General features: G+C 37.8%; 1 long non-coding RNA gene across 1 annotated transcript in view; it reads left to right on the forward strand.

The window, feature by feature from the left end:
- LOC150076597 (uncharacterized) overlaps positions 1-12,792 on the forward strand; it is a 134,234-nt gene that overhangs the window by 40,770 nt on the left and 80,672 nt on the right. Inside the window, exon 2 of the long non-coding RNA XR_016547825.1 lies at positions 11,268-11,358. This is a non-coding gene — a long non-coding RNA (uncharacterized LOC150076597). The remainder of the gene's footprint in view (positions 1-11,267; positions 11,359-12,792) is intronic.

Below are 12,792 nucleotides of genomic sequence, written 5' to 3' on the forward strand. Positions count from 1 at the left end.
CTGACTATTTGCTAGTGTGGGTTTCCCATGCTATGTCCATCCCCCGCTAGATTCAACATCCCATTTTAATATCACTATTCCTTTCCCAGGCCGTCTGTTCTCTTTTGAAATGGCCGACATCATCCACAAACACGTTTTACGAGATTCGCACCTTCCATACATTTCCTCGAGACCAGCTATTGCAGACTACCAGACGCTAGCCCTACTGTCTTGGACACAGTATTAGTCATGTGCTTACTTCCCGTTTGTCTCCGATCAAAGGGATGTTCCGATTAATTCGGCTCACCTTTCTTTGTTCTCGAACGACCCCCCTTTGTCGCCTATTCACCAATGGCTCTGCTACCCGTTTTAGACCTTCAGATTTGTTTACGGTACTTATAGCTGAGTGGTTATCCATCTGTTGGTAGAAATTTCGTGCAGTAATTCTCACGACTCTCCCCCTTCCCTTCGATTAGCCCTCTCCTTAATTTAATCTCCCCCATATTTTTAACGATCCACTTTGTTCAATTTATTTGATTTGTTATATTTTATTTTACAATATAACTATTCCTGATGTACCTTTCTCATTAAATTCTCAGTTTGGGAACGACGATCTGTTATCTTTATATACAATTTACTTGTAAGATTTTTACATCTTACAAATACAAAGCTAACAGATCGCGACTAACGGCTGCTCAAAAAGTATTGTTCGAAAATATTTGCTTGTTACGCTTTAATGTCATCACAAAGGGAGAAATTCTGTTTTAGTTCAGAAGCCGAATAAATTCACCATCCACGGTCATATGCTGTTCTGAGCTGCAATGAAAAGATAAACCCCGCTGAAAAATAAATTTTCTCCCCATCACTTCTCTTGTTTTACTGTGGTTTTTGGCAGATTGTGTAATTTCACACAATTAATCAATCCGTGACTGCTAAACACGGTGCAGTTTCTTGTATTCTCTCTCTCTATTTTGGGATTTCCTCTGACCGGGGACGTCCCGGAGTATAAACAGAAAATTTGTTTGTCGGAATGCTGCCCACCAATTATCAACTCTTTTTTTGTCCTTCTAATTTACATCGTATCATCCACTTTGCGAAAATTCGAAAGTGCTACATCAATTAGGAGTAAAACCTGTTTCCCCCAACATAACGAATTACTTTAGTATGATAAAGCACTAGTACTAATGATTTTACTGGAAGGAAGTACTGTATCCACAATAAAACAGCCGCCGTAGCCTAGTGGTCAGGCGCGGGGGTGCCTAAGTACACGTGCCTTGAGTGACCGGGATTCAAGCCCGTGACTACTGAATATGGTGCTGTTTCTTATCTGTCTATCTTGTGAACTCCTTTGGTCGTCCCGGGGTATAAACAGAAAATTTATTTTTATTTATCTGTACAAGACGAAAACATCCGGCCACTCGAAAGAAAATAACCGTAGTCATTTGCATTCAAATTCGCACCAGATCAAAATCCGACTTATTAGTACTTCCGCATCCTAGGATGAACTGACTAATTAGAACTTCAGCATCTGTGATGAAACGTCCTGCACACCGACATTGTTGGCTACAGCAATTACGTAAAGCAACAAAGCAAAACCATATCACAAATTTAAACAAGTACACCAACCGTTTAACTATAATAAATAAATAAAATAAATAAATAAATAGTTTTAATACTGAAAATTATAAAGTGTACCAGACGATACAGTACTGCAAAATAATATTTACAAAAACTGACTTACAAAATAAAATGTATGATGAAATTTTAAAATACAATAAAATGCAATAAATGTTAAAAGCGATAAAACAATGATTGTAGCTTTCGGGGGCATCCGCCTCCTTTCTCAACAACAATGATGTTTAGGCAACACATCCTTAAAAAACAGGTTCACGGCACACGTGGCTGACCAGGCGCATGCTCACTATTTCTTCCATGTGAACCAGAACCGGAAGTGGCTCGGGAGCGTGGAAAAGCAAAGCGCTCGTCTTTTGCAAGGACCACAGCCCCCAGAAGGGGGTTGAGCCGAACACTCCCGTTCCTATTCATACTATTGTTTTCGGACGAGCCAATCTACAAACTCTCCAGCCACTTACGGTCCCAGAACCTATGCGCCCGGTCAAGGATGATAGCATTCAAAAAAAAAAAAAAAAACAAAGCAAAACATTGTAACAGAGCAATAATGTAAAATATTGTTAGAAAGTAAAAATCCTAAATATTGTTCCCTGAAACAATTACAGTAAAGCAAAAGTGGATTTTTTCTCAAATTCGCACCAGACCAAAATCGGCCTTATTAGAACTTCGGCATCCTAGGATGAAGCTGACTTAGAGCTATAATGCTAATTTTAATTTTTTTATTTTTTTATTTTTGTGGTTTTGTATGGGTGGCTCCTAGAACAAAAGTTCATCTCCGCTTCGCTGCTCTGTTCAGTTTTTACAGACTCTGTCAAGGTAAGGACAGTTTGTCGTGTAAAATAAAAATATCAAAAAAAAAAAAAAATCATAGCACATAGGAATATCCCACGCTGGATGAAGACAGACGAAAAGGAAGGCAAGAGAGAGAGAGTGAGAGAAAAAAAAAATTTCATCCCGCACGGGAGAAAGTGACAGGAAAGAAAAAATGTGTTTGCGAGCTTATGTGTGTGTTCTGTAGTGTGATGTTGTGTTTTGGCTACCTGGAAGCAGTGATTAGTGCCCTCCTCCCTAGGGAACGAGTTTCCCACGGAGGAAACAAAAACTCGCATAAGATGAAGAGAAGGAAGGAGAAAATAGGAGAAGGACTATCCCGCCCCAGAGAAGCCCCAATCCAGGATGGATTGCTAGAACAACAACGCAAGCAAAAAAAAAAATAAAATAAAAAAATAAATAATAATAATAATGAATAAAATAGATGAAAAATAAATAAATAAAACTTATAGGGTGAGAGAGGAGCTGGCCTGGTCTGGGAAGCCGCAGCCTAATGCTAGGATGAAGCCGACTTATTAGAACTTTTAGCATCTGTTGTGAAACTAAATTAGATAAAGGAATACACATTAGAACTTCCGCATCCGCGATGAAACTGACTTATTAGAACTTCAGCATCTCTGATGAAAGTTAGAGCTCTGGAGCTTTGACAATCTCCTGGCCGTCTCCCCAACAAAAGGGTATTTTTGTTTCTCTCTCTCTCTCTCTCTCTCTCTCTCTCTCTCTCTCTCTCTCTCTCTCTCTCTCTCTCTCTCTCCCCTAGGGTCGGACTAGAAAGTGCGAACTCCCTCTCCTAAGGAGTTATTTTCCCCCAAGTGAAAAGAAAGGAACTGGAAATTTCAGGAAAATGAACTCTGTTTTCCTTCATTAGGCAAACAGCTACTCTGTCAGCGCAAGAGAAGTGAAATTAAATTTGCAGCTCAGAATGAAATTCAGGCATCCAAACATATGACACTTTATGGTGAATTTTTCGGCGTGTGTGTGTGATAATGAAAATTCAATTTTTCTCTTGAAATTTTTTGATTGCGTCAAATGTTTATCAAGGAAATATCGAAGTATTCAGTAATAATTACAATTTTCCAATCCGTTACTCGTAGTGACAGATTGGAAAATTGTAATTGTAGGTGCTGAAAGGAGTTCTTCAAAATTAAAACAAATTAAAACATATATAAGGAACACAATAGGCCAAGATCGACTTAGCGATTTGTCCGTCTTAAGCACAGAAAACGGTGCAGCGAATTCTGTCGATTTCAAAGAAATTATAGATATTTTTTCGACTAAAAAGGTTAGGACACAAAATTTTCATTAAAGTTTAAAATATTTGTTATAAAACTTTTTTTGTGTATATAGACCAGATTTAACATATACAGTTGGTTACTTATTACAATGATTTGTTTTAAAATTACTCCAAAACTTCCTGCGGTGTTTATTTACGTTTCTGTATATTTTATTATGTTTTTGTTTTTTTTGTTTTTTTTTTGTCATTTATATCTGCATGTCATGTATATATTTATTATTGTTACTCAGGTTTTATGTTCATGCATATTTTAATTCAAATCTTATTATTTATAGATATTATTCATTTACTTAAGGCTTGAATTTTTGTTAATGTGAATAAAAATTGCTTACTTCCTAGTTAGCTTTATTTACTTCGTAGATATACAGTAAATTTTTTTTAACCGATCATTTTGTATAATAATTACATATCGGTTACTGAAAGTATTGCTCTGTGATGACTACAGTAGGATATATAATTTTTAAATTGAAGAGATTTTAGTTCACGACTAAATAACACCATCTATAGTTGTTCCATTACGTATTGGTCTGTGATGACTAAAGTAGGATATATATAAGTTTCTACATTGAAGAGTTCAAATATACACCATCTATAAATTGTTCCATTACGTATTTATCGAAAGACTTGATGACATGTCCAAGTTGAAGAATGTTTTCGTAAATGTGCAGAACTCTTTTCCAGCCTCAGAGTTTAATTGTAAAGAAAAAGATTACATTCAATTTGAAAACACCATGTGACTTGAAACCAGATGCGTTTTCGAATTAACGCATTTCCCAGTTTCCGAAAGTTTTTGTATCTTTTAAGATACCAAATAACTTTCGATAAAAAAACTTTGATACAAAAAAAAAAATAATAAATAGAGATAACTTAGTATTTCTGTTTCTAAATTTCTTAGGCGTCTCCCTAGCCAGGTGGGAAGGAGCAGTAGTGCATAGCACACGCTTCTTGATTAGACCGGGGTTCGAGCCCGTCACCACCAAATACGGAGGATGCGGAAAGGTCAGGGAATGACCACTGCATATCCCCGGAGCAATATGGCCTTAGTTGCTAATGCTCCTAAAAAAAACCAAATAACAAACAATAACAATCTAAATTTCTTAGATTTCCAACGATATACTATACGTCCACATTATCCCGTTTATTACGTGAGAAACTTTCCTCGATCACACGTTCATATTTTCCACTATTCTGGAAAAAACTACTGCAATTTTCAGAGGCTTGAAAATTTCTCCTCTAGTATAGAGCTAAGATGAAGCTCCGTGCAAAATTTCATTAAATTTGGTCCAGTAGAAGATAAATTAAAGTGAAGTGGAATAAATTTTCGTTACGCTTTTCGCATTTTTTTTTTTTTTTTTCGTTACAAAATTTTTGGAATAACGCCAGTAAAAACGTTTTTAACGTCAAAAATATCAATCATGCGTTACATAATATATAATATTTTCTAATTTTAGTTCAATATGGGTGACGAAAAAACAAAATTAAAAAGTACTTCTTTAACCGATTATTTTTTCTAAAAAAGAATATCCAGACAGGCCAGAAGTTGATAAAATTAAATCTGCAAATGCAACACATAAGAACATTGTCAAAAAAGATTTTCCTGTTCCTGGGAGACAAGAATATCTTTTTTGACAATGACAAAAAGCAAAACTGATTTACACACCGAGACGTTAGAAAATGATACGTCTTCGAATTACGCAGGAGGAGAAATGAGCGATGATAAAATAATATATTTAGTGGAAAATTTGTGGTATTCCGACGAATCCTTTAACTTTCTATTAACACTTTCCACTTACTTTCTAGTAAGTGGAAAGCGAAATGTGAAGCTTCAATATTCATGTTTTCCTCGGAGGAATTGGTTGATGTACTCAAAATTATTTGACGGCGTTTTCTGTAAATATTGTTTGAATTATGGCGGTGTAGGAAGTGTCATATTGCCTCTTGGATAGCTTACGAAAATTCCCTTCTCAAACTAGAAAAAGGTGGTAGAAGCATTTAATAAACACTAGACTTCGGATTATATGCAATTTCATATGGGCATATGCAAATACATATTGTGGCCATTGTAATCTTAGTGCACATAAATGCATATAACACAAATATTTATATAATATCGGTGTAGATACACGATTGATAACTCTTAATTACTGCATGGGAACAAATTCACAAACTGAATTATTTTTACTTATGAAATGTGAAAATCGAATTCTTTTTTGTATCTGTGTGGCAGAAGGAAAGCAAACAAGCATATATATAAATAGTACACATTTTTATATATATAATAATAATAATAAGATTCTTTATTAACATAAATTTTATACAATAATGATTCCGTACACAGAAATCCAGAGGAATCTTACAATTTGTTGTTTATACAAGTGATTTTGTTTTATATATATAAAAAAAAAAAAAAAAAAAAAAAAAAAATATATATATATATATATATATATATATATCTATAATAATGATAATAATAACTATATAATAATTAATAGATCAAAGCAAAGATGATAATCAGAATGTAAAATGAATGAAGTAGAAATTACAGAGAAAACGGACTACAAGTTGAGCAGAACATGAAATGACATCGGCTAGCTAAGATCGGCACTTACACAAATGTCCTTTACAAACAGCAAGATGGGCCAAGATGCCATCGCGATATGCCTTGTCTATAGTCCACAGGTCGATGTTCAGCGAGTTGAGAGTGTCCAGAGTCACATTAGGGAAGTGTCTCCTGAAATTCTGTAACCGCTGGAGCCTTGAGCACAGGGAGGGAGTACTACGGAGATGTCTGCCTGGCAAACGCCAACCAACCGTGTTCCAGATGTTGATGTGATCCTGCTTAGCTGAGCACAGATGAAGGAATGACTTTATTTTTAGCACATGGGCTCTGTGGACTATGGGCGTATATTGCAGGTTGCAACAGAGAGTAGATTTAGATGTTGTGTAGATCTGATGCGACCACAAGTTGGCCCACTTCAGCACCCAGAATTCGAGGCCCCATAGTTTCCTGAGGCTGGTGGGTGGTGCCGCCGACCAAACCTCCACGGCATAGGAGAGCACACTACAGAAGTAAGTTGCAAGGTACTTCTTGATTATTTTCTTATTGTGCGTTTTGCACAGATCAATTTTCATTCCCCAGAACGCTCTTAGGGCTTTGGAATACTGTGCTTGGATTTGTTTTTTATATGTGAGGCTGGCATCAAGGATTACTCCTAGGAATTTGACGCTGTCTGTGGGAGTCAGGACCTTTCCTGCCAATTCCGGAAGTAGAGAAGATGTAGTATCAGTAGAAGTCATTCGACTTGGCGTAAAGATGAGATAGTTTGACTTCTCTGGATTGACTGACAGGCCAAAAAATTTAGCATACTTATAGAATGTATTTAGGTAGCTGTTTACAGATTCAGAGGCGGTTTGCCTTTCTTGTGCATCACCAACATGGCGTGTGCATGGCAAGTAGCAAACAATATCATCAGCATACGATAGGAAGGCTGGAATTTGATCCATTAGTGGAACGAATATTGCTGCAAATAACAAGGCTGAGAGACGACCACCTTGTGGGATCCCGACTTCGACGCTTTTAGTGACTGTAATGCCATCACCTTTGAAGTGAAGCATTCTCCTAGATAGCAAATTATTAAGGATCTCGAGCATATTTCCGGATATCCCGTAGAATCTTTCAAGTAAGGCAAGAAGGGGTGTTATCTGGACTGAGTCGAAAGCAGCTTTCATGTTCAGAAAAATGGTGTGAAGATCTTCGTTGTCATTCCAGGCCTGAAGTATTTTCTGTGATAATGACTGTAGGCAGGTTACGGTAGATCTATTAGGCATGGCATAATGGGTATGTTCTGGCCTATGCACAAAGATTGCGAGTGCTACATCATTATAGATGCACTTCTCGAGGCATTTCAGGAAGGGAGAGGCAATTGATATTGGCCTGAAGTCAGCCGGTCTTTTCGCATGAGGCTTTTTCGGAACTGCCACGACTCTGTATGATAACCAGCTTGAAGGTACCTGTGCAAATTTGAGAACTTTGTTGTAGAGTTGAGTGAGCTCTTTGCTGATGAAATAAGAAGCAATTTTTAGACTAAAAAGAGGTATTGCGTCAATTCCTATGGTGGACTTGTCAGGTAGAGAATTTATTATTTTTATTAGTTGTTCTTCGGAAATTTCTGTATTACTAGTAGGTGAAGAAATGTTAAACGCTTCGTTCCAAGGATATGCTTCGGACTCACGGTGATCTCGCTTAATACGGAGCACATGCTCACACCATTCCTGGACATCAAAAGATAGAGGGGTGCAAGTATGACTAGTGGACCACACACGTTTTCCCCTGGATAGCCGGCCATTCATGAAATTGTCAATAGAAAATTGTTTCCTCTTCTGGAAATCCATCCTTGCTTTGGAAAATTTGGTGTATGACTCTTGTAAAGGCGACTTCTTGTAAGAGGCATGGGCTGCCTGTTTTTCCCTAAAGGCCTTGGTCAGGAAGTCATTCCACCATGGCTTTGAGTGGGGGACTTAGGATGCAAGTTTTGGACATTGCAGACCTTGTAATGAATTCCATCCATCTCGAAAGCCAGTAGGCAGCCTCATTTATGTTAAGCTCAGCCAGTATGTTCCATGGGTAAAGTATATATGCTTTTACTGCCTTTAACTTCTATTAAATCTCTTATGCAATAAGAGCCAATAGGTACTATAAGAACACATCACTAATCACTATAATTATATTGCTACTGCACGAGTATGACACTACATAAACTTAACGCAAGGGATAATCAGAACAGCGCTGCCGCCTGTTTATCGGCCTCGCTGATCGCTATTAACATACAGTGTGCGCAAATCCACCCTGGCATATCACACCGCCCACGCTATCCAAACACTTAGTAGCAGTACAGTAGAGTGCAGTGCCGGATTAAGCCAGCGGCTAGCAGGGCCCTTGACCGAGGAATCATTCTTTAAGGGGCTCCAAAAACAGAAGAGTGAAGCAAAAAAAAAAAAAAAATATATATATATATATACAAATGCAATGAAATTACAAAAGTCTTATAAAACAGAAATGAGCTATAAAAGTTTATGCAAAATTTATAAAATGTATATAAGACGGGTTATGCAAAGGTCGCGGGTTCGAATCCCGCCTCGGGCTTGGATCAGAGTAAAATGCAAAAACTTTGGGATGTGCATTATGGCCACAAAAGCCGATGCGCCAACAACTAACAAAAAAAATATAATAAATAAATAAGACGGGTTATGGATCCAGGAACTACGGAACCGGCAATCATAATGAATAAGACAAAAAGGTAAAAATCAGTATATTTGTGTACATGGTAGGGAACTTGGGCTATAAGGTGTAGTAACCATGGAAGAATAGGAGGACCTGTAAGTAAAACAATTTACCTGAAATAAAAATAAAATACAATTAATAAGGGTATAATAATTGTAAGAACCAAAAGCTATGGGTCCTAGGACTTTAACTACTTCTTCAAAAGGGTCGGCAGCGAAAATCTTAGGAGCCACAACAATAGTCCACGTAAATGTACACGCAAACGGTATACGTATACATCATAGTCGACCCGTAGGAAGCTAGTAGGAAGAATAAAATAATAAATAAACTATAAAATAAAAATAATAATGAAAAATAAAATCCTGTGAAAAGAGAAGTATGAAATTTAAACTCAAAAATATCTAAGAGATGAGTGCCCCATCTCTTAGATAATATCTCTTAGATATTAAACTCAAAAATATCTAAGACATGGGTGCCCCATCTCTTTAAGCGTGTACATAATAACAGAAACAGAGCCTTGGACTATTGTTGCGGCTCCTACGATTTTCGCTGCCGACCCTTTTGAATAAGTGGTTAAAGTCTTAGGACCCACAGCTTTTGGTTCTTACAATTATTATGCCCTTATTAATTGCATTTTATTTTTATTTCAGGTAAATTGATTTTTTACTTACAGGTTCTCCCTATTTTTCCATAGTTACTACACCTTACAGCCCAACTCCCCTACCATATACACAAATATACTAATTTTTACCTTATATATCCTTAATAAATGGGCGCCGAAATACCTTGGTCAGGCGCTGGTAGAGTAAAAAAATTATAAATATCTTTTTCATAAGAACACTGATACTATTACTAATTAAAACGTATCCATATGGCTAATGGGGAGACCCTTAACACGTACCTGCATACACCACAGGACTAGTCATATTCTTACTTAGTATTGAACCAATATATCTACTGAATCGACTACTCCATCGACTTCCTTCTCAGGACCACGTCACAGGACATTAGAACCTGCTTCCAAGGACCTGTCCATCACTGCCATGGATCCATTACCACAGTGTTCCAACTTTCTGCGCCTGCTCAGATGACTCCAGCACTGTAAAAGGACTGCTCACTGGAGAATAATTTAATTTGATAACATGCTGTTGTGTAAATATTTTCATATGTAATTTTTTTCCAATGTTTAAAACACTTGTATAATTAACAATAATATATATATATTTTTTCTCTTATCTCATCCTTATTTATTAGATTGTATTTGCCTTTACTGTAAACCCCTGGCTTGTAGTCGTGAAGGGTATTGTGTACGGCGTGTGCCTTTTGTAAAGAGTTCTTCTTCTTGAAAATGAGTACTGTACACACATACATCTTCTGTATAATGATAATTATATTTTTCGTTTACATATAAATAAGTGATCTAAATAAGTTGGGCAAATGGGCTGAGAAGTGACAACTGAAGTTTAACATTGACAAATGCAAAGCACTGCATATGGGTAGCAATAACCGAAGAGAAACGTACCTACTGTGTGGTACTCAGGGAAGTGGAAAGTGAAAAAGACCTGGGGGTAATTGTGCAGTCAAATATGAAGTTTGCTGAGCAGTGCAGACGGGCTGCCAGGGCAGGTCATGGAGTCTTGTCAATGATATATAGGAATTTTGCTAGCAGGGACAGTGACATGATTATCCCGTTATACAAGGCAATGGTCAGGCCACACCTGGAGTACTGCGTACAGCTGTCCGGGCCTCATTTTAGGAAGGATGTTGAGTTGCTAGAACGAGTACAAAGATTGATGATGGGAACAAAGGGATGCTCTTACCAAGAAAGGCTTAAGTTCTGCAAATTGCAGCTCCTGGAGAGAGTAGGCACCAGCGAAGTGATCTTATTGAGGTGTATAAGGCCTTAAATGGGTTGAGCAAGCTGAATGCTGATGGAATTTTTTTCTTCTTGTTCAGACTAAGAACCTGTGGTGGCATGGTTTCAAATTGAGGAAAGATAGTTGTAGAATAGATGTGCTGAAATTTGCCTTTAGCAAGCAGGTAGTTGATTGGTGGAACAGACACATCTTTTGTTGTGGAAGCTGATAGCCTAAATAAATTTAAGGTTGAGCTTGGCAGGCATTTGGAATGAATGGAGGGGTGAAATGAAATGGGAGTTTTTTGTTGTTTTTTTTTTCGGCTGATGCTGCATAGCTTGCTTTCTTGCATCGTATGCTAATGCTAATATTCTTTCTGATTTTAATCTTACAGGTTGCTGCTGCTGACTTTTGCTTTCTGAATAGCCAATGCAGTTCTAATGAGTGCTGTACACTTTTCCAGTGTAAAATGCTTGGCGAAGCAGGTAAGTCTCCATTGTAAACATATAAATACAAGTAGCTGTATAATTTCTTTCCTAGAGGCCTAACAACTGTTTCGTCCAGCATGGAAATAAGCTCTGTATCACGTCCGCCACTGCTAAATGTTTGAAAGAATGTGCATGTGCAACTCACTTAAATGAATGAATGTAGTATAAGTTATATCCTTCTTGTGAATAATATATAATAATATGTGAATGAATGCATTCAGGGTGAGAACATGTTCACTCTTAACCTAGAAAAAAAAGTGTGTCCTACCATATTCAGAGTGCTCTGTTAAGTGACAAGGATTAAATGTGTGTGTGGCCGATGTGTGAAACAAAATGTCAACTAATTGTCTAAACGTGCACTCTGAGTATATGCATATATATGCCCTGGTGAGTAGCACAGTCGGTAGAATCGCCGTTCTCCCCACACCAGGTGGAAAAGACCGGTGTTCGAATTCTGTCGATGATGAGGAATTTTTATGGGCCTTTTTCACAAAATGGCTGAGTTAGTCGGTCTCGGGCAGCACGGTTTTTCTCGTAAAACCTCAGGGGTTTTCGTTCAGCAAACAGAAAATCAACCACAGAACATACGCAATTAACAGACAATATACACGAAGCAATATGGCCGTAGTCGTTGATGCTCCTTAAAAATTCTACTACTACTACTACGCATATATATAAAAAAAAAAATTCTTCAGATTAAGTTGTTTCAAAACGTGGTATGAACGGAAGGTCACGTGTTTAAACGCATGACCTTCCGACGACAGAATAAATGATAAATTTGTTCTGTGATTTATTATGTATATACTCAACAGTCATTGAATTCAGACAACCCCATCCGCAATGGACTGAGCCGCATAGCTCGGAATATAAAAAGCCGAACAACTTCCTATGCTAGAGCAGTCAATTTGCATGTGGTCGTGCAATTGAAAGTGTTAAAGTAACAGTTATGAGACGTAGTAAAGACATTACGGAGTTTCAAAAGGGCATGATTGTTGAAGGCTTGCGTCGGGTGCTGTCATAACAGAAAAGGAACAACTTATTGGTTGCTCACGGCCCACTGTGGTTAAGGTGTAAAGATAATGGTGTCGAAGGAGTCAAACCACCTCCCGCAGACAGAACTGTAAAGGATTACGCAAGGTGGATGATGGTGGTCAGCAAAGGTACAGCGCGTTGTACGGGCCCAACGGCATGTTACTGTGCAAAAGTTCAGGTCGTAATGCAATATGGGGAATGCAATAACAATATCCCAAATGACAATGCGCCGCACACTCAGACGCATGAGGTTCCACAGCAGTCGACCCAAGAGATACCATCTCCTCATCGCTGATCAATGTCGACGGAGATTGCTGTGGTGTCAACAACCCGCTGGTCGGACACTGGAGAACTGGAAATGAGTCTGCTCGTAGGGTGAGTCCAAATACCTTTCGAGAG

This window comes from Mastigoproctus giganteus, chromosome 13 (genome assembly GCF_048544385.1).
Source record: "Mastigoproctus giganteus isolate SK-2022 chromosome 13, ASM4854438v1, whole genome shotgun sequence".
Taxonomy (NCBI): Eukaryota; Metazoa; Arthropoda; class Arachnida; order Uropygi; family Thelyphonidae; genus Mastigoproctus; species Mastigoproctus giganteus.